General features: G+C 41.2%; 1 long non-coding RNA gene across 1 annotated transcript; it reads left to right on the top strand.

Moving 5' to 3' along the window:
* Positions 1-1,548: 1,548 nt before the first annotated feature.
* On the top strand, positions 1,549-4,826 carry LOC124257438. The gene is made up of 5 exons (XR_006893275.1): positions 1,549-1,645; positions 2,214-2,237; positions 2,726-2,788; positions 2,998-3,044; positions 3,677-4,826. It is a non-coding gene; the product is annotated as an uncharacterized LOC124257438 (long non-coding RNA).
* Positions 4,827-18,751: the final 13,925 nt, after the last annotated feature.

Genomic DNA, 18,751 nt, shown 5'->3' with positions numbered 1-18,751 from the left:
CTGACGTCAACGACATTCCTAAACTTCGGCCTGAACTTGTGTACACGGCGGTTAACGAGGGCAATGTATGTTCTCATCTATTAATACTGAATAACAAAGTCAAATTCAAGATATCCCGAACAAAGCTTCTGGTGTGACCTGCATTTCCTTAATCTTTGGAGCATTAATCCATCAATGCTCTGATCCCAGAAAATATCCCCTCTTACCCTTCTCTCGCATTGCTCATGTTCTAGTCCTGCACCAAACTGAACCTACTGACTGTTTACTCTATGTTGGTATCGTCCATGTCTCAGAGCATATATTCTCAAATATTTATGACGCTATTGCATGTTTATCAAACTCAGGTGTTTGTCGTTACCATTGACAAAACTCATCAGCTTGATTTCACAACAACGTTTTCAGATAAACACGGCGTATTCTACCTTCCTGATTGATGACGACTTTGGCGACACCCACACCTACGAGATAATTGCGGGTAATGACAACAATCTATTTAGCATCGACCAATTAACGCGAAACATCATATCCGTAGGGACATATGACGTAGACCAGGGGAGGGACCCCCAGAACGTCACACTGGTCATCAAAGTGACAGATCGTGCAGGGGCCACTGCTAACTCAACAGTGAGGATGATCATCGACGATATCAACGACAACGCTCCTGTCATCACCCAGACAAGTCACACTTTCTCCGTCACAGGTTGCACCATACTCAACTCAGTCTTAGGCACGATCTCTGCCACAGACCAAGACTCTGCCAGAAATGGCAACAACATCGTTGAATTCATCGGGTCGTGTAATGGTCCTCTGTGTGTGAGTACTGATGGAACCATACACGCCAATGGTTTGATTGCAGCCAGCCAGAGCTACAGCCTGACGGTATTTGCCACGGACCGTGGCACAATCCCAGGGCCGCTACGAAGTGCGGTACCTGCCACGGTCACCTTAGCCTCGTCGGTCTGTCCCACAACAGTCGCCACCGTCGTTGTCAACGGTAGTAATACTGGTACTTCCAACTCTTCTAGCTCCAGCTCCTCGAGCTCAAGCTCATCGTCTTCTTCGTCCTCCTCTTCCTCTGCAAGTGGCACCTCAGGTATGTCATACTGCAGTGTTGACACCGGGAAGGGAACGAACAGGGGTCAAATGATGGAATTGTATAGAGGGGTTAAGAAATGTGAAATAATTGAGCCCAAACTACACATGGAACGTATCTTGAAATATGGCCATGCAACCATTTTCCACAAAAGTACTTCTGTCTATTTATCTCACTATCAACGTGAAAAGAACAGCAATGTAGCCAAGCTTTAAGGAGACATGGCGTTACTGTTAAATGTCCCCTATCTTAATTAATGACATAACAATCCCCATAAATCTGTATGTTGCTTCTTGTTTGCATTGGCTAACTGGTTCCGAGTCATACGCAATAGAAATTGTAACAATTATTGGAAGTGACCTGTGCTCTTCTTTCAGTAACATCCTCCTCAAGCGGCACTCTTGATGCTGGGGTGATTGCCGCTATTGTCATAGGGTGTCTTCTTCTACCACTTCTGTTCATCGCTGGCTACTTCCTGTTCAAGTCTTGCTGTCCGGCGGCCTTCGCCTCTTGCTGTGGGCCTAGTACAAGCGCGGCTACCAAACCCCCTGTGTGAGTAATGATGCTTACCTATCTGTACAAATAGGTCTCAACAGATGTCCCAACCATATAATGCACCTCATTTCGTTTCCCTCGGGCATCCCATTATCGTTAGTTCGAATTCTGATCATGTTCTTTGGTGCATATACCCACCGTGCTCGTCGGTTTCTCATATCTGGCAAATATCCAAGACGACACCAACTCTTTTTGCCTACATGACACTGACACGACGTGACGTAACAGAAAAACGGTACAGGCCGGCATACCAAACACTCTTGCAAACACAACTGCGTCAATACTAAACAGCCAGAGCCCAAATGAATTTGTATACCCTTCTTACCCAGTATGTATACACCTGAATATAAAACTGAAGCTTCCAACTGTGTACTTCACAAATACACTAATCTATACATACACAAGCAGAATAAGTATTTCATCATGGATAGTATTTTACCATTTTCTGTACGTGTAACAGTTATATTTGGTAATGTATTTTAATGAATTTCGAGTATATATGCGTACCTTCTTAATAATTAATAAACTAGATAAACGTGTTATCTGTTACTTTAATCTTTTCCAGAACTACTAAACCACCCGAGAAAAAGTGAGTATCGTTCAGTAAAGCTGGTTATTCATATACAGTGTATCAGTTGGGTGCAACAGATTTGTGTTTTTGAAGCATGCCTTGGTTCATGACCACCCGGACCCGTGAAGATCTGGGTTAGGATTGATCTTCAGTAACACATACTTGTCGTAAGAGGCGATTAACGGGATCGGGGGGTCAGGCTTGGTTGGCACATGTCATCGTATCAAAATTGCGTAGATCGATGCTGATGCTGTTGATCACGTGATTGTCTGGTCCAGACTCGATTATTTACAGACCGCCACCAGATATCTGGAACATTGCTTGGTGCGGTGTAAAACTAAACTCACTCACTCTCAAGCATCCCATGGCTGATACAATAAACTGCTGATTCTTGACCCTTGCAATTTTACTGCTATCATGCAGGTGCCCTCTCGAGCTTATATTTTAACTGATCAATTAAAACAAAGTGCAGTCAAAGTATACATCTCAGGTAATCCTAATTTCAGCTACTGGAGTCCGCCATCGCCAAATCGTAAAACAAGACAGATAACTCCGGAAAAACCAAAAACGTGAGTTTGACGTTGACCTTCATCATGAGAAACAGACCTCTATTAGAATGAATGTATTAGAATGGTTATAGTGCTTTAGTATTAGTCTATCATTTAGTAAATAGTAATAAAAACAAGGTGCAATGCCTACAGTGCCTATTATCTACTCATCGAAATAGATTGCATTTGGTAGTGTTGTTTGATATTCATTGTGTGATAATCCGTTCCAGACCCGAGCAACCTCTACAGAACCAAAAGTTTGACTACTGGGGAGGTCGTAAGTATCCTATCCTACTCATAAACCTTCTCCGTGGTCTAGTGGATAGAGCGCCTGCTATCAGAGTGGATAGTAGGTGTTCGATTCCTTGGCCACGTATTACCAAAATGTGTTAAAGGTTGGTGCTTATTGATACCCTGCCTGTCGCTGGCATTTAGTTGATAAGCCATGGACTGGTCTCTTGGAGGTTTTCTGTGTCTGAATCCTTGTTACACTTCAGCATGGTGTCTCTCTCTTCTAACACCGGCATGTATTTCAGGCCAATACAAGCCAGGTTAAGCGCCATTCCACATCAACTCGCTGCAGGTGGACGCGAGTCACAAACAACTCATACAGTAGTTCTTGTAAAAATGGATCTTGAACGAATTTTTCAGCTTTGCATTCCGGACTTACTGCTGGTGGTGGTATAGTTTAGGGCGACTTGGACCAGATGTAAGGTCTATTTGCGCCCAATCCGGAATTACTTCAACACTGAAGAGTTACTTCCCTTTAGCTGTCAAGGCAACATGATATCAATTCGCTGACATCTTCAGTCTGATCTTTTGTAGTGTTGATGTTTTCTCACCCCGTACACAATGTCAAAATATTATTGCTATTATCAGTATAACAAGACAATTTTATATTGCTTCCAGGGAACACCATAGGATCGGCACCAAAACCCGCCGCAGATATCGGCGGTCAGTCCACGTACATGTGATGACCTGCTAGCATGGACAGCTTCAGTTGCAGTTACACTAGAAGTGATAATCACTGACTGATCACTACACGAACATCTGAAGTAACATGATCACTCTTCATCAGAGATTCTTTTTGTGCTTGGAAAATGTAATCATCACACTGTCATTGTCTCATAATGTTGACAAAGTAACTATGCTGCTAGGTAACAGATGCAATCACGTTTGAGTATGGCGAACATGGACTAAGAAGCTATTGTGGTGAAGAATTTCATCTGGGTATTAATGACGTGTTTTGTATCAGAGGTTTGCTATATTTCGGGGACTATTTTCAGCCTAGAGACACTTTGGTATTTTTTGTAATGTGGTGTTGTTGTTTTTAATTTAATGACAATTTAGGATTTTTCAGGATTCTCACCCGGGGGTGAAAAGTAATTATCGCAAAATGCACTGGAGATCATCAAGGTCTGCTGATTCTTCTACCGTTGTTATACCTCAGGCTGGAATTATAGTTCCATTGTATTAACACTGACCAGTGGACTGCGTACAGCTAGTGACAGTGTTATTACCATATTTTGGTTCCGTGGCCAGTCTGTAGAGACTAGCACCAGATCCGGCACCAGTCGTCTGGGCGGTGGGGTAATCAAGTGGTTCAAGTGGCGAATACCCGAATTCGATTCCCCACATGGGTACAGTGTGTGAAGCCCTTTTCTGGTTTCCCCTGCTGTGATATTGCTGGCGTATTGCTGAAATTCTCAGTACTCATCCCTACCAGTTCTGTGATAATGACCATGTTTCGTCTTCATTGTCAAATATACTGTCCACGACATCTCGGTGCTCTGAGCGTTGGCTTGTCACGCCGAAGACCCGGGTTCGATTCCCCACATGGGTACAATGTGTGAAGCCCATTTCTGGTGTGCCCCGCCGTGATATTGCTGGAATATTGCTAAAAGCGGCGTAAAACTACACTCACTCACTCGGTGCTCTGAAAGATGGGTACCCGGTAGGCCTATTTATGCCTGGGTTAAGGATGGCTTCTCATGTAAATAATTGATCTGCCAAGACAATGATGCTCAGCATTATGCAATAAATACATAGTCTTCTGTTTTATGAGTCTCTTTTATTTATTAATCAATTATTCAGTTGATTACTTTGCGCTTTCTCCTTAAGATTAATGATAGCCTTCTACAATAGCTGGTGTAATTTTACGTAGTCTCGGTATATATAAACACCTTGTATTTATAAATCGTGTCAGTATTGTGCCTACGTGTTCAGTCGTGACAGCAGCGTTTGTCCTTAACCCTGAAAAGCTGCAGCCCCCAAGGAGCCAGAGCCATACAAAGCTGTGGGGAGTGATCAGAATGTGTAGACCCCATATTTTATCTATGTACAATATAAGTAATTCCCGGTAAACAAAAATGTGACGACTAACAAACTGAGTTAAAGAGTTTAATTTAACTCTTGGGACTGACTAGTCTAAGCAGTGCATTGGATAACTTGTTCCAGGTTAAAAGATCAGATCTAAATTGCTTCCACGAAAATGATTGTCATCACTTACAGACAACAGCTGCTGGTCGAGATAAAAACTAGAAATTACTGAATGATATTTTCTGAAAAATAATACACTTAGTTATTGGGGATGAAAAAGCTGTCGGCCATAAGTACCTGCAGAAAACAAAAACTGTGGGTCAGAGTGATTTTCAGTCGGCTTCGGGCCTGAGGACCGACGTTAATTTCAAACGGTGAATGACAGTCTCGTCGCTTTAAGAAAATGTAAGAACCGTACGTAAAATACTTGCATTTGGTCCCTTGAATGTGTGTTTTGTATGAGGTAGACGTACGTATCAATGCGCTTCACGTGGAAGTCTAATTTCCACCAGTTTATCGTATCAGCGTGATGTGGTAATGTTTCAGCTGATAGTTGAGGATGGTTGTAATGACCAAGGTGTGCCTCGCCTATCCTTCAATATTTATGTATTAGTTCTCTGATGGTTTGAACTGAATCGTGTTGGAGTTCCTTGTGAAAATGAGCGGCGCGGTGGGGGAGCTCAGTTTAAGAAATTGTTTTACGCCGCTGAGAATGGTGTTGCAGTCGTATCGTGTCATGATGAAGGAAAGGGGTGCTGGTCATGTTGTAAAATGATTAAGTTTTCTAGTCAGATTCTATCGGGATTGGGCGTTGTGTAGCCTTGTGGTTAAAACGTCCGCTCGGCACGTTGAAGACCCGGGTTTGATTCCCCACTTGGGTACAATGTGTGAAGCCCATTTCTGGTGTTCACCGCCGTGATATTGCTGGAATAGTGCTAAAAGCGACGTAAAACCATACTCACTCACTCTATCGGGGATTCGTGACCAAGACATTGATTCGGGTGATTTAATACAGCCATTATAAATATATGTTACATTATTATAATCTGAGAATAAGCTCAAAGCTCTCAGTTTTCTGTCCTCAATCGTGAATGCGTGGGGTCTTTCTGTTATTTTATACATTCATATCTTGTATGAACATGGCATTCCTTATCCATTTTCCATACGAAAACTCATGTCATTAAGGGCCATGTTAATTTAAGGCGTGGTGTTTGAATTGAACCTATTTGTTTCGAATCCAACTTTTCCAAACGTTTCCATTTTGGGAACATATTTTCTGTATTTAGAATAAAACAACAAAAACTTCAAATGTGTTTCTATATTTGAAACTAGAAGATTCACATTGTTTACATGTACAGTTGTGACTCCTTTAACACGGAATACTAACAACCAGCTTTCATGATATTATGGGACTATTATCGCGTAAATCATGCGCACTCATTGCTCAGTCAACCGGAAGTAAGGATAATACGTTTCTGATCAAGGCGTAGTAGTGGGCTTTCCCAGTTTTGGGAACACATACAAGCTATTGCCTAGGAACTGGCTGATTATATTGATCAGTTAGCTGCCGAGTGTGACGGTACTTACACACTCTCTATGACTTACTCTCGTAACCTTAATGAGACCTGAAAGATATAAAAAGTTCGAGCTTGAGGTCGTGAAACCGGGGGTAGAGAAGGGGGAGGTGGGGTTGGTTAGGATCCAGGACTGAAGCCCCCGACTCTGAAACATAAACTAAAACAGAAAGTAGGTGTATTGCAGTTGTCAAGGTGGAATATGTACTGTCATGCAGATACGAGGTAGTGTTGAAATCAGCGGGGACGAACATAGCAATGGAACATAGCAACCGCACGGATGCCTCAAAGACCGAAAATCTCCAAATTCAATTATAGATGACAACTTTTGAATCTTGTAACTTTATTCACTCAATACCTGGCTTATTTGTGTTACATTTACTCTTGAGAAATGTACGCAATCGTTGAGGCTTCGACTAAAGGATAAACAACGTTCTGCGGTTTGTCTCCATCTCTCAAGCTGTGGAAGCTATGAAATCTGAGACAATATGAAGTTATGAAACTTGTTGAAACGGGGCTTGATGGGGGAAATTGGCTTCGTGAAGAAATACATCAAATATAAAGGCATAGTTACCGTAAGGTCATCACAGAATATACAGAGTTTGATGGCAGAACACCAACCCATAGTCTCTGGTCTCATTAGCAGGACATGTGCGTATCACTGAGGTTGGAGGTGTTCTTTCAACCCTGCAGGCAGTCTTTGTGTGATGCAGTGGATGTAGCCGTCGGTTGTGGCATGGTGTGTTTATTCCATACTGGGTTGTCTGACATGGGTGTCCTTTTGAAGATAATTGGTTGGTTGGATGTTGCACTCCGCAATATTCCAGCTACCTATATGGCGGCGGCCTGTGAAAAATCGAGTCTGGACAAGACAATTCCAGTGATCAACAGCATGAGCATCGATCTAAGCATTTGGGATACGATAACATTATCTGAACACCCGATCCCCTTAGTCGCCTCTTACGAATAGTATGGGTTGCAAATTCTTCACGGGTGTTTTCACTAAAAAAATTATTACTTTCTCATTTCATATTATGTGACACTGTCACTAAGAAAAGGATTACTGGCACATTGCTTTGCATTTTGCCTTTTACGCCCTTTAAAATCGGTTTCGTGTGATAACTTACACTGGGTAATATATGTTATATTTGGGATGACATTTTCTCAGTAAAGTACAGCTTCTAGTACTTCTGTTTGGTTGAGTCCCATCCGGGATTCGAACCCACACCCTCAGAGTCAGGCACCTAAACTCCAGTACACAAAGTCAGTCGTCTAACCCACTCAGCCACCGGATTCCACAAAATGACAGTCGGACAACTGGTAGTCAAGATCACGGACTTTGTGTACCCTTCTGATCAGTGTAAATAGGCACGGCTGGATAGTCTCTACCAGTGCCATTTTAACTTGTATGGGGTTGTGAATGTTTGATACTAGTCTTGCTCCAAGGCTATACTGAATGTCTATGGATGTAAAGTAATTCTATCCCTAAAATGGTCTCGTCTAGATAATTGGACAGTACAAAGGACCTCAGTCTTTTATTAGGACAACGTGTTCGTATTATTTACGTAATCCAGAAATTATTATTCAAAGTGATAAGTATTTCTTAGAGATCTGAGCAAGTCTAGTGTGATACATGAGATTGTGAAGTTCGGATATCAGACGAAGCTGACTGAGCCTGGAGCCATAACAAGTAAGATCATATTTCTCAAAGTGGCCATTAATCGGCTAGCAATCCCTTGTGTCGTTTCGCACAATCTACTCCTTTGCTCGGGGGAATATAAAGTAGACTAAGTACATTATTGCCACACAGCCTATTTTCACATGCCAAAAAGCATGATAATTGTCAGATGTGCATTTTGTATTTTCTACACATCCAAGAGATTGCCTCTACAAGGCGATGATGACCTGACCCAGTACCCACTGACTTCAGCTTCAGCATCCAGTCTTTGTTAATCGCTTCACTTCCATCTCTTTAACTCTACTTTCCTCACCTAGTGAACCTGCGTTAATCAGAAATTCATCGGATTGATATTAATTAATCCAGCCAAATGAATGTGCACTGCGAATGAGTTGTACGATTTAGATGTCAACACGGTCCCTCTAATTCATCATAAGAATGTTTCCGGATATTCAAGGAGTCGACGGGCGAAAAGGAAAATTAGTTCGTTATATCCGTCAGTTCGTTAGAAGTGTGGTTTACTGTATTTATCTCCTATAAGAAAACGAAGAGGCGGCAATTGAAATGAAAGTTCCTACTAAATAGGACCTTGACTATTGTATGGCGCCGTAAAATGACTGTCTCACGTATTTATGTCATCTATGTTTCTGACTGAAGTAAACGATTGCAGAGGAACGATAATCAATGTTGCCAGTAGCGGTATAAATCTTCCTTAAAACAACTAATGTCTCCATCAACATATCTTTTTCACTTTGCTTTATCCATTGTCCTGGCCGCAATGTTAATGTTCGTTTGGTGATTGATAGCATCCGTGCCTACTCGATTGACAGGGTGTGTCTAAGCGCTAACGCGTTTGTACCCCTTGTACGTTTTCAGGTGCGCCCGGAATGAAGGATTAACAGGAGAGATGTTTTAAGCATTTTTCGTTTCCATTTTTAATATCGAAGAATGCAACTTTTTGGGTATCAACTTTATTGCAAGAGCGACGTTTCGATGTAGTTTCTTACATCATTATCAAGCTAAAATGAGAAGATATACATGCAGCGGTTACTGTATATTTCATAATTATGTTAAGATATCCTATGCTTCCACTGATTTCATAAGGACTTCAGCACATGCTCATGCAGCCTACGTGGTTTTATTCTCATATGAGTACAAGTCTGTGATGTTGCTGTTGCAACAGAAGGCGTAAAACCCCACTCAAGGTTTCGCCAGGTATAACCAGGTACTCCCCAGGGTATTGGCTGGATACAGCCAAGGTATTGGCAGTGAATTGCTAGGATAGTGACACTAGCACGTTTTCGTCAGAGCAATATGTGTACGATACAGATACCCTTCAGTAGGCCGTTAAACTATGTAAACAAAACTGTGGAAATGAACATACTAATCCTTTGATCTTCCACCAACAGACATAACCCAACATCTGAAGTGTTTGGTTGTACCCCTTGGTTGTCTTGTGTCAACGGAATAGGTCGGGGCGTTCGTACGCCAGGGTTTTCTGCGGCAGTTAATGGCTTCAGGACATGCCTTGGGTTTTGTTATCCAAGTCTTGCAGTTCTCCAGATTATGTCATTGGACGGTTCCACTACGTGTTTACATTGCAGTGATACTATCTGTATCACTGAAATAGAAGACATCGCCGTTGTAATGGTTACACCGGGAGACCTTTATGGCAGATATTGTGCCTAACAGGCCTAAATACCGATGTTTGTGGGCAAACCTTTCAGGAATAATACTGCTTGATTTTGTGTTACATGAGTATGCCATTAACAAACTTTTCTATGCATGAATTATTAAGCTATACAATTGCTCTTTTTTCAATTTTACTTTAGAGGTGACTGTTGACGAGATTTGTTTTACGCCTCATTTAGCAATATTCAGGTAATAACACGGCGGGGACACTGTAATTGGTCTTCGCACTTTATACACATTTTATCCTATCGACTACCCAACTTCCTTTGGATATGCCATGGGTATTTTTTGTCCTTCATCTGAGAGTATGATATATATGTTCTGTAAAGAGAAACAGCTATCTTTAATTATTACATAGCACGAAGGCATATGCGTTCTTCTCGTGTCATGTATGGATGACCATTCCTTTTGCATTATATTATGTAATCACTGACGACATGATGGAATATCATGTTAAGAAGCCATAAATAACACATCGTTCGTAAGGAAAGTAAAGCTTGGGCGGAAAGAATCAATCTTTTGTGATGAAATTATTCTATAAGTCAGCCACGCGTTGATGAGTTCATTAAATAACACATAGAGGAAGGATAAGGGTATGCACAAAGGCTACATGATGTGATTGATGTCACAACTGTCAAGGGATAAAACAAGGAAGTCGACAAAGCCCGTACAGTTCAACTCATTCGTAGAACAAGGAATGGCTCGAGGGTGATGATAACACGATTATATGAAATGAAAAAATCCTGTAATATAACAGATTCCGTGTATTCTTTGAAAGAACCATTGGTGAGTGTCTGACTAAACGTGTTTAGTCATGTCAGGAGTATTTCAGCAATGTTAAAAATAAAATTCGAATTAAGACCGAAAGTTATTTGCCTCCGCTCTACGTTTTCCGATGGCAAAGGTCGTAATACATCGTAATAATCGAGTATGACGGGCATCATTTTTGGCTATTTACCACTGTCCCTTTGCTGGTTCCAGTACCCATGATTGATCTTCAGTAACCCATGCTTGTCGTAAGAGGCGAGTAACGGGATCAGGTTGTCAGGCTTGCTGACGTGGTTGACACATGGCGTTGTATCCCAATTGCGTCGATCGATGCTCATGCTTTTGATCACTGGATTATCTGGTCCAGGCTCGACTATTTAAGGATCGCCGCCATATAGCTAGAATATTGCTGAGTGTGGCGTAAAACTAAATCGGCTGAAAAGTAGGTCAATGTCTGAATAGAATTACTCACTGACTTGCTGGTTCCGACGGTACTGGTCGTTCCTCATGCTATCAATCACTTGTCTGTCTCGTTCGGACTGTATGTGTGCGGTCAAGCGAGACACTGTAGAGGTCTGAATAAACAGGAACATCACTACTTATTTACTGAACAGGGCACACCCAGGGCAATCATACATGTTGCAACACCCTTCAGATTAAAATGGAAACTCAAGTTCGCTCAATCAAGAAAATGTATTGAAGCTCAGAATCTACAGTTCAAAAAAAGTGATCCTTTGCGTTTTACTGAATGGAGATTATTGCAGTCGTCCTCGTAAACTTACAATTCTGTTCCATACAGACAGCTTCAGAACGTACTGAAGTCACCGTGGGGATTCTGGGTAAGGGTGTAAGTCCTCAGCAGTTTATGTAAACTTCGTATTTGGGCGACTACATAGGCCGCGTGGTCAGATTCGATCACTGGATTGATTACATATACCTCGTTTCCCAGTGGCACACACCGATTATTGTGATGTCAATCATTGGAATGTTAGTCCAGACACGAATCTATATACTCATGGAAAAATGTATCGCAACACCTATATTTTTCATAGTATCAATATGCTACCATTACCCACAGCAAAGGAACTGAATTTAAGTTACTATCTGGATACGTTGACCCTCGAGGTATAATTAAACGGCAAATCTAAACGAAAAGCTGTTAGTAGTTTTATTCAGAGAAACAAACATGACCAAAAATTCTCATTTTGCTATTGCTATGGTCGTATGACGTTAACAAATGCAGTTCATTGTCAAGATTCTGGCATACAAACCTCAAGAAATCACAATGTACTCAATAACCGAGCACAATGCCAATATCCAGTGTAAACTCCGCTAACTGCAATTATAACGCCCCTGACCCTCCGCCACACTGACTGTATCATATGTTGAATTTGTCGTTCAGGTTCATGAGTGAGGCGTGTTCCAAATTAATATATCAAGATTTTGTAGAGGAGGATCTCTCAATAAGGTCCCAAACATGTTCTATTGGACTGAGACTCTTGGTGGGCCAAGGTAGAGTTGTTGCGGCTTCATGTCGAATAAAATCACCAACGGCACGTGCAAGATGAGGGATATCATTGTCATCCACGCTGACTTGTCTTCACTGGATGTTTTTATTTTTCAAAATGTGATACAGAAACTCTGTCTAGGATGTTACGGATGTACATATTTCCATTCAAATTGCGTAGGCAGTTTTATTGCAGCGACGAGCGCGGCCATTAACAGGGAACAGAACAAATCGACTTTCGTCCGACCAGTCGACCATTCCTCATGACGTCAAAATTCCAGTGACGTCGAGCTTGACACCAAGCTGCTTTGTGCTCTGGTCTGCTAGGTCGTCTGGGTCTTTACCAGACACTTTGGGACCGTTTTGTTAAACAAACGATGATGTGTAAGCCACTCTGTTTTTAACACGCCACTGGACATGAACGAGTGAATACTTGTGAATTTATCCTCATTAGGAGTTGTCCTAAACAAAGTACGTCTGATAAGACGTCGAGTTTGACACCAAGCTTGTTGGCTCTTTACCAGACGATTTCGGACCGTTCTGTCTTACAAACGATGATGCGTAAGCCACTCCGTTGTTAACACGTCACTAGACATGAACGGATGACATCTTGTGATTCTGAGAAGGGCTGTATGTATCCTCCCTTGAAGCTGTCACGCATGGTCAACCAAAACGCCGACGGTCCTAAGTTTGCTGACGTTTTCTAACCAATCGCCTGATAGTTGATTTGTGACAACCAACATCTCTTGTAATAGCCTTCCAGGTTATAGAGCTGCAGTTTACTAAAACATGATATTCGCTTAATGAAGGGTTCACGTACTGCACGTGATACTTATTCTTTGATCGCAGCACGTGCATGACTAAAAGCGCACACACGCACACGCGCACACACATATACACACAAGTTACTGGCATTTACTCGTTACATACAACTTGTTTCTGCAATAGCAGATTGGCAGGCCTTTATACAGTTCTCTTGTTAGACGTTCACGTCAAAGTTCTTGTAAATGGATTCACAATGATCGAAAGAGATAAGGGCAGTCTTGGTTAAGAAAAACAATATTTTTAGCTGAGGCGGAGTTTCCTCGGTACTCATACTCCTGAAAGAGATTATACAGTTTCTGCTGAGTGAGATGAAATCTTTACTGTCAGTGTATGTTGTATTTCGCCTCATCTTCCACAGTGCTCCATACGGTGGTAATTGGTTTGACACCTGAACTAATTGACGATCTAGTCGAGTGTTTGCATTTGTCAGTCGATGTTTGTAGTTGTCAGTCGATGTTTGTAGCTGTCAGTCAGGGAATTTCCATTCAAACATCACTCTGCACTGTACATGCACCGAGTCCCTGGTCCAGGTTGTTATAACACTATCTGATCACAGATAATCTTCCGGACGAACACCATAAGCTTCTTACAGCCAGAAACATACTAATGGGAATATACATTGTACAATTGAACCCTATTGTACGGAATTTACAAAACGTTAACTATATATATAACTGTTGTTTCGCTTACTAAATTATTGGTGCAACATATATGTTCCCTGGTGGATGCTAATATATATCTTCTAAGATTACATTCAGCCTTGTTAGTTTACGACATTTCCAATTACCTCCAGCAATAACAGAAGCTTTATTTGTCTATTGGCATATCCAGCGTCTTAGCGTCTGTGTTACTGTATGTGATTCCCTTCTGGAATTAGATTTGGTTTAATACCACCCGACAAACACGTAAACAACCAGAAGGTTATGGGCAACTTGTCTCACAAAACATCCTAATTTTGTTAATGTTAACAAGCGTGCGAAATAGATGAACTTTCATTAATCAATTAATGTTGGATACGTGGAGGAGGAGGATTGTTTTGAAGGCGTTAAAGGTGTTTTAAGTAGTGGCTTGAAGGACTGTATTCAATTTTACCATCATATGATGCTGTAGGTTATACCAGAGCGCGAAATAGATAAGCGTTCATTGATCAGTCAGTGAATGTTGGTAACGGCGAATCTGGAGGTTGTTATGGAAATTTTTTTAATCGGTGTTTTATTTAAGTTGTGGCTTGAAGTTTGTCCCCACTTTTAAAATCATATGATGTTTTCATACAAGAATGCGAAGCAGATGAGCCTTCATTGATCAGTCAGTGGATGTTGGTAACGGCGGATGTAGGGGTTGTTATTGAGGCGTAAGTTTGTTACTCAATGAATCCGATGTGCCGGAATTAGTGGCATCGACAGGGTCTGATTAATTGTATTGGTACAGGGATATTTACCAGGATTAAGGCGCCATCTCATACCAACAGAACGCTGTTCTAAAGCTACTTATCAAACCTTCATACCTTCGTGATACTACGTAAACATGCATGTTCAGAAACAATTTGAACTAATGTGTCTCAATAATTGCATAAATGTGATGGCTTATATGCAAACTTTGACCCTCTGGTGCCACTACTTCTGAATTATTCATTTATCTTTACAGACAATATCAAAATAGGATACACTATTCACCGACACAAAGAGAAAATGGAACGAACGGGGACCATGTAGCAGTTCCCAAATCATTGAGTTTGATCACCAAATAGTTTCTCTGCCTCCATATTAGTTCACAGATTGTGCATTCAGGAAGTTGTGCTAATCGTTCACATTTTGCACAGTAAGCGCTCAGACGCACTTTGCGCACATTAGACTGACTGACTGACTGATTATGGTTTTACGCCGTTTTTAGCAATATTCCAGCAATATCACGGCGGGGGACACCAGAAATGAGCTTCACAAATTGTACCCATGTGGGGAATCAAACCCGGGCCTTCGGCGTGAGGAGCGAACGCTTCAACCACTAGGCTCCCCCACCGCCCCTTGCGCACATTAGAAGGACACGTGGACAGTGATGTATGATATTGACAATATCCCCTGTTCTTACGCAGGATACAAAACCCGTTCACTTGTTTGATATACCACAAACATAACAAGGTTTGGTTTGTGAGAAATACATGTATATACATGTATTCTCAGTAGTTCCCATACTCTCTCTGTATATACACATCACCACTACAGGCTATATATAATCATATATTGACTATTTCAGTATATTGACTATATAAGCATATATCTTAAACGATTATAGTTATTTCAATTTTAATTAAATTGTTTTTTAACCAATACTATTGATGAATGTATAGTTCAAAGTTGTGCGTGTGTATGTGTTTCGATTATTTTCATGAACAAAAAGGAGGAGGTGGCCTTTGTGTATTTAAATAGAATGAAACGAAAAAGAACGATGGAGGACTTCGAGTAAATCTATAAATAGCCCCTGTAATAGCACCTCATCTATCAATTGGCATAAAAATAGGTGCAGACAAAGTGAGACATCCCTTTCTACCATGAGGTTCGCACGATTATTAGAATTACAACATTACAGGCCTCCGTGAAGCTTTCAAAATGTTTTCTGGATGGCATGTGAAGGCCATTTCCAGCTTTGAAGCCTCACTGACTACAATTATGCATGATGCACTTACCTATTTTGGCTTGTGCAATTTTCTTGTATGTGAAAAGTGTACATGTCATGTAGGTGCATGTGTTTTGTACCGCCAATGGGGTATGATGTGCACCTTTGTCTTCACCATTCGAATTATAAATACATGCCCATTATATAAACGGAAGCGTACAATGGACTGAATGGACAATTGAGACCTCCACCTTTGGTAAGAGAACATTGAAATGTGCAGCTGCAGAGAAATGAAACTGTCTAGCCGAAAACCTGAAATCTGCCTCTTCACTTGAATCTTTCACGTCACAACTAAAGACCTTTCTCTGCTCACAGGCATTCAATTGCTAAGAACACAGAGCATAGGACTGTGAATGATGCGCTATAGAAGTTCATGAATTATTATTATTATTACTTTCTGATTTCTTATGTTCATATAAAGGTTGATTTCTAATTTATATGTATAATCTATGACTTGTGAGATAACATAGCATACTTATGTATGTTCAAGTCAATAATAAGAGCCGAACTGCATTCGGCACAGAATTTGACACAACTGCAACAATATCCCTTAGAATTTCTGAATAGTATCTGTTTTCTCCGCAGACAAGTTTGGTATTTAAAACAATTCATATTCATATGCCACTAGAATGACTTCTTGTTTAACCTTTGTAAAAGTAGTACGCACCTATCATGTTTCAACCTCAGGTCTCATATCCAAGTAGTCATGTGGATCTTTAACATACAGAGCTTCAACAAATTCCTTTGGAATCATAGAAGAGAGCCGGAGATTGTCGCCTTGTCGATCACATTACTCATTTAAAACTGGACGTCAATGACACCTTGGAAAATGCCGCGCTGTCGCATTACCGAACGTTGGTGAAATATGAACTATGATTCAGAGTTCCGACGGTGCTAGAAACAGTCGCGTTATAGCATGGTGGCCCTTTTACTCTTTGACAATGTTTCTTGTTTTTGTAAACTCGACAACGCGACGATGTCCCTTTTTGGATTCCATAGATGTCGGTGTAACTAGTTGCCAAAAGCGTTCCGGTTCTATGTAAGCTTCATCTTCTCTGTGGCACAAACAAGTAAGTCATGCTGTTTTATTGTACGCTAATCTGTACTCCAGTAAGGGGCACTTCGCACAATGTTTCTTCTCACACATCAATCCTGCGTTGGAAACACAGATCTGTAACATGAGAATGGCAACATTCACAGTACTGCAACAAATGTCTACTTCAAGCCACCATCATACACCGTCAAAATCAGTCAGCCAAGGTGCGTTATGGTTACCGAAACAGAGAACACCATTAGGCGTGGTGGGAAAATAATTACTTTGGCACGGAGGTATTTACAGCCCACCTACGGCATCCCATGTGATGTCTACCTATTTTTCAGGAACTAATAAAAGCACTTAGCGACAGAGATGTCAGGCGTACTGAAGCAAACCTATTTAACCAGGAAAATACGACACGAATGTCTTTTGTTTTGGAATAAATGTTACGAATGAGCATATTAAGCCCCCACAGGAACCTGTAGCAATCTGGATTGCAGGTGAAGTGGACCATTAATTGTCTAACTGCGCCTAGCATATGACACGAATAGAAACAAGAGTCAGAAGTGAGTGATGGACATGGAATGAGTAACCAATCTGCTTCGTGATCCTCGCTCGGACTGTATGTGTGCGGTTCTGCGAGACACTGTAGATGTATTGCAGCGTGAATAAACAGGAACCACACTAGTTATTCCCTGAACAGCACAGTCAGAGCAATCTAGTTGCACACCCTCCTGACTGACACGTCTTCAGTAAACTGATTCAAAAGGAAACTGATTCGCCCAATTGAAAACTAAGGACTGAAGCTCAGAATTTACAGTTCCCATAAATTATATCCATTGCGTTTTATCATTATTGCACTCGTCCCCGTTAGCTTCAAAACATATTTTCATCGAGCTCGCTTCAAAACGTACTGGCGTAACCGTGTGGATATTGAGACCTCAGCAGTCAATGTTTGTCTTTGGCTGACTACATAGATAACTTGGTCACTGGTTGTTTATATATGAATCTTTACACCAATTGCGTGAACCGATGTTTGCGATGTCAAGCTTTGGAATGTTGGCCCAGACTCGAATTATAAATGGAAAATGGGACAATGTATCGCAACACCTATATTTTTCATATCATCAACATGTTACTAGTACCATAACACAGGAACTTATCCAAACCTCGCTTTAACTTACTATCTAAATACACTGGACCTCAAGGAATAATTAAAAGACAAATCTAAAATGAAAAGTTCTAGTTTTTTTCAGAGAAGTGTCTCACTTTGTATTGCCGATAGCTATGGTCGCATGACGTCAACGTGTTTTATTTTTAAGATACTGACATGCAATCCTCAAGAAACCACATGAACACCAATAACCGAGCACAATGCCAATATCTGGTGTAGCCCCGGCGACTGTAATAACATCCCTGACCCTCCATACTTATCAGATGTTGAATATGACTTCCCATACGTTCCATTCTTGTTCAAGCCCGGGAAGTCGACAAATGAAGATTTACCACCCAAAATTAGTGTCGACTCTGCGGGCATCGCGGACTATTGTTGCGCTTGGCTGGTCAAACAGTGAACACAGCAAGGATTAGCACTGGTTTAAACATTCAATGGTATCTGAATATGCGAAATGTTTCAAACAAATATAACGCATACAATGAGCATGATCAACACGTGTAAAATGTATAAATCAGTCTTTCATATGATTGAAAACTAGTATTAATACAGCTGAACAAGCATTTAGGTCTCAACAGTCTGCAATGTCTATCCCAGGTGAAGGAGTTCCGAGACGTGATCTGTGTAGTCCATCTCACAGAGTCTCTGGGCGATCAAGTCATCCTTCAGAGATCTGATTCTCATGTCAGTTTGCCGATACTTCCTCGTCCTAACAGGCCCTCTGCCATGTCCTTGGATCTG

This window comes from Haliotis rubra, unplaced genomic scaffold, assembly GCF_003918875.1.
Source record: "Haliotis rubra isolate DU_JTF1 unplaced genomic scaffold, ASM391887v1 Scf66, whole genome shotgun sequence".
Classification (NCBI taxonomy): Eukaryota; Metazoa; Mollusca; class Gastropoda; order Lepetellida; family Haliotidae; genus Haliotis; species Haliotis rubra.
The sequence above is the reverse complement of the archived record's forward strand: the minus strand, read 5'-3'. Positions and strand labels throughout refer to the sequence as shown.